At 42.9% G+C, this 4,751-nt stretch overlaps 1 protein-coding gene across 2 annotated transcripts in view; it reads right to left on the bottom strand.

Annotated features, from left to right (window-relative positions):
• Positions 1 to 4,751, bottom strand: part of RARB (retinoic acid receptor, beta) — a 571,381-nt gene that overhangs the window by 257,647 nt on the left and 308,983 nt on the right. The gene's annotated exons all lie outside the window — the stretch shown is intronic.

The following is a 4,751-nucleotide window of genomic DNA, read 5'->3' as shown; positions in this document are numbered from 1 at the left end:
CACCTTTCTCCCCACTCCTCCCTATCCCACCCCCTACCCAGCTCTCCCTACCCCTCCTCACCCCTTCATCCCACCCCATCCCATCCCCATCCAGCTGTCCCCACCCCTCCTCATCCCACCCCCCATCCAGCTCTCCCCGCACCTCCCTGCCCAGTAAAATTCCTTCTAATTTATGTATTTTTCCACTGCCCCCCCTTCCCAAACTCCCCCCAAATAAAAAAGCATAGGCGAAAAAAACACACTGGCAACAGAGAGAACAGCCCCACCCCTCCAGGAAAGCCTTGAGTTGAGGAACTTTCCATGTGATGGTCTATGTCCATTCCCCTGTCCCCCCTTATCCAGCTTTGCAAAGCCCTGGATGAAGAGATGGTATTTGCTCTGGAGTTGTTTAAAAAGAAAATATGCTGCTTTCTGGATATATTTATGCCGTAAAAAAAATTCCTTCAGATCCATACACAGCATCAGGGCTGGTTGAGAATTAACTTCCCTTAGCTCCTCGCGCCCTACTTCCTCCCGCCCCCCAACAGTGAGAGCTCTGTTGGCCTAGTGGTAAGGAACTGCGCTGCAATCCCCAATGCACAGAGTTCAAATTCACTTGCTGCTCTGCGGAAGAAAATGGGCAATAAATTATCTCTGAAAACCCTCTGGATGGTACACAATAGCCACTAGACACACACCCACACCCCCCTACATAGCTACGATTTTGGATCCTCGTCCAAGAGAGCAATGTCAACAGCATGGATTTGAGGGTCAAACTTCCAATTCTACCTCTACTATTTACCAGTTGTGCTGTGGTCTTAGCTCAGTTAACTTCTCTGGACCTCTGTTTGCTCATCTGTAGAGTGGAGATATATTATTCATCTCAGTCCTGCGGTCATAAAAAGCCACCTAGTAAGCATGCTGGAATACATGTGATCTAAAATGCATCCTTTTCTTTTTCCTACTGGGTAGGCAGAAGACCAGAGAGGCTGGGATCTGCCTGAGGTCACAGCGCTCAGAACCGTGGCTAGAACTCAGCTCGCTAAATTTCCAGGCAGATGTGAAAATTACTTCTTTACATTTTTTTCAACTCTTATACACACTTAAAAAAGTATTTTGTGCACTGCAATCCCAAAGGTATGCAGTTCAGATCCACCAGATGCTCTGCTGGAGAAGGAGGGTCAGTCTCCTCCTGCACCAGTCAGATCTGATTTGACGGTACACACACACAATATAACAAAATTTTTTTTTAAAATTCTTTTATATTGGTTTGCATACAAAATTCGTATACATTGTGTTTCACACATTCCTCAATTTACATTGTGTTTTATACGATTATTTCTATCTGTTGTGTTCTATAAAATGAATCACCATTGATCCATGCTCAATACTCAATGTCCAACAGTCATGCTGGTGACCTCTTTACACACACACAGGGGGGAGAGAGAGAGAGAGAACACATATTTTGCAAACTGATAAAGTGTGTTTCCAGTTTCCAGGGTCCACTTTTACCAATCAAATGCCTGCATACCCTCACCTCCAGCCCCAAACAAACTTTATTAATACAACGCCATACTAGGAGAAAATTTATTATTAGAAAATTCTACTTTATTCTCCCTACCCCAGCCCTGGCTAAACCTAGAAGGGGAAGGGGCTTTCTGACCAGTCAGAACACTACAGAGGGAATCACATGCAATATTTACAAATAAACCCCCTGCAAACAGCGTTTGACAAGGAAGGGTCCATCCACCTTGGTGATACCTCATTTTTCTTAAAAGATGCAAGCTATGTCTCTGAAAGGGGGCCTCTGGAGGGGAATTAAAACAGCCTGCTCTCTTTTCTGTCCCTCTTGCATTTCCCTAGGATCCTAGAAACAAGGCTGGCTAGTGGATGTAAAGGGGGACAGCCTTCCCCTGTTTAAGAGAAGAGGTTTTGTTGTTTTTTGGGGTCCCCCCACCCGACACTAGTGGAATGCACACCCACAAAGCTCATCCAGGCCTTTTAAAGGCCTTGTCAGGGGGTACCCAGCCCCATGCTTGAAGTGCTGCCCTGTCTACAAGAGTTGCTAAGTGGCACTGGTGGTGTAACAGGAAAAAAGTATGCATCACACACACTTACACAGTCAAAGAGCCTTTTATGAAGGTGCATTACAACAATTTTCAGCCCTGCAAGCTGGCTACTGGGAAGTCTGAGGGCAATAAAGGGGAGAGATTTTGCTCAAACTCCTGTTTCCTCTCCCCTCCCTTTTTTTAAAAAAAAAAAATAGGGCCAGCATTTTGTAACAGACTCTCTTATTATAAGAAACCCTTTAACTACAAGGAAAACATGCCTTTTAAGCAAGGGGGCTGCGGAGAAATTTACAAAACATTTAACACACTGTCATTAAGATAGTTGTAAAGATACACAAAGCACCACATTATGGGCCAATTTCTACTTGGGTCATAAGACTTATAGCTCCAAATGCTTATTTACGGTCGCCAGAGTTCCTTGGAAACTGGGCTCATTTAATACTCAATAATGGAGGGTGATGAAAAGTTGTTAGGTGAGAGGGGAGGAAGATGATCTGGGCCGAGTCCTGCAGGAGGAACTTAAGGTTAGAATGAGAAGCACAGTACTTCTGACAGGTGTGTGCGTCCAGGTATCTGTTACAGGGGAGCCCATGACATTTCCCCATCACCTGTATCGGATCCATGTCCCCAGAGCACTCTCTCATATTTGAGGATAGAGATTCAGTTTCCCTCAGAAAGAAAGACAATGGCTCCCAAATTTCTTCCCCGAGTAGAACACTGCATTAAAAACAAAACAAAACAAAAAAAGGTTTTGCGTGTGTGTGTGATTTCTGAGACAGCGTTCAGACGACCTCATATATTTTTCTCCTCTTACAAAAGAAAATTTTAAAATGTACTGCTGCCTTGGGATTCCCGAAACTATAGAAAAACATCTGAGGCTGGATATGAACGATCGGAATTTAAAATCCTTCTGAGTAGAATATTATGGGTACCTTTTGATGCCACTGTATTTACTTGCCAATTCATCATTTCCTTTGATGAATTAATTATGTTGTTAGCAATTGATAGAGCTATTCGTTAACCAAGGTGTTGATGTATTAAAGAAACACCACAATTTAGCCACAAGTGTCTTAAATGGTAAATCTAATTCTCACACCTCTTGAGGTCTGGATTCTTCCTCCAAATTTTTCATCTTAAGCTTTACGGAAAGGTTCCCAAACAAGCTGCAAGTCTTTCAATGCAGATCGATGTGTTAATGAATACGACAGAAACTAGAAAACTGCCTAGCTAATTTGTCAATAATGATGCTTAAAATATTGACACCCATTTTACACGTTAGTCAAAGAGTATAAATAAATCTTTTCCCAAACACTGTTTGCAAAGGGCATAAAATAAAATTCTGGTATAAATTATTCTTTCTTTTCTCCATTCAATCAATGACAGATTTTTTTTAAAAACTCTGGTAAAAGTCTTTGTAGCCACAAACAAACCAAAAAAGCTAAAGTTTGAGAGCAAAATCCATTTTGTTTCACGTAATTGTAGATTTGTCTGTATGGCAGCACATTTGAAACCCATAATCATAAAGCAGAAATTTATAGCCGGGGCTCAGGGTCTACATCTGCTTCTCTGGTTTTCATGCAGCCCTTACCCACTGGACAATCCAGAAAGAAACACCATGAATCACGCTCTACAAACATGTCTCAGCTGGAGAGTTCCGTGAAGAGATCTGTGTATGTCGGCACTACAAGCAGGCAGCGCTTAAAACTGGTCCCAGGCTGAGTGATGTCTAAATAAAAAGGTTCTCTCACAGGTTCAGACTTATCCAGCCCAGCACCAGACCTGCCAAGGCCAAGGCCAGGCAGACGCAGGGCTGGGGAGGTGTACCCTGATCATCTGAAAAACAAGACACGCCTGCCTCTTTCTTCTTTTTGTTGTTTTTTTTTTATTTTGTTTTGTTTTGTTTTTCCTGCTAATCCTATCTAAACCCCGCTTGTCACAGCCCTGGCAGGAGAATAAATAGCCAGGGAATGGAGTGAATTGTGGGTTTTGACAGGGAGGCAAAGGCAGGGGTATATTGCCAGCATAAGGTAAGTGCTGACGCTGTGCTCCAGGTCTCCACAGGCAGAGACGCTTTTGTACTGGGAGAAGTTTGAACCCTCATCCACAAAAAACGCTGCTTCTGGCCTCTCTGTGGTGATAACAGGCCCGTGGAAGGCCTTGTGTCTTCTACCAGTAGATACCAGAGCAATTTTAAAAGTAGACTTGACGGTGGCTCTAGGCATCTGGGTAGGTAGGCTTGAGTCTTCCCAGAACCCCAAGGACATTTGTCTTTCCTCAAAAAAAAAAAATGTCTTCACTATGAATTTGCTCACTGGGTCCTGACTCTGTCCCCTTTTGTTATAGCACTCTGCTTCTTTGTATTTCCTCAACGAATTTCCCTTTTGTAGTTTTTTATTTTTATTATTATTTTTGTGTGTACGGTCAAATTGGATTTGACTGGTACAGGAGGCGATTGCCCCTCCTTCTCTAGCAGAAGAGCATCAAGTGGGTTTGAACCGCGCGCCTCTGGGATTGCAGTGCAGCTTCTTGTCACTAGGCCATGAGAGCTCCCTCCTTTTGTATTTTTTTTAAGGTTAAAACTCCCTTCTTTATTGTTGTCTTCCTTTTTATTTTTTTAATGGCTTGCTTACAAAGTTCATATACATGGTGTTTCATACAATCATTCCTATGCATTATGTTTTATAAAATTAATCCCTGTTGGAC

The sequence above is a fragment of the Elephantulus edwardii genome, unplaced genomic scaffold (genome assembly GCF_000299155.1).
Source record: "Elephantulus edwardii isolate Elephantulus edwardi_28Jun2011 unplaced genomic scaffold, EleEdw1.0 scaffold00027, whole genome shotgun sequence".
NCBI lineage: Eukaryota > Metazoa > Chordata > Mammalia > Macroscelidea > Macroscelididae > Elephantulus > Elephantulus edwardii.
This window is presented reverse-complemented; position numbering and strand designations above follow the sequence as displayed.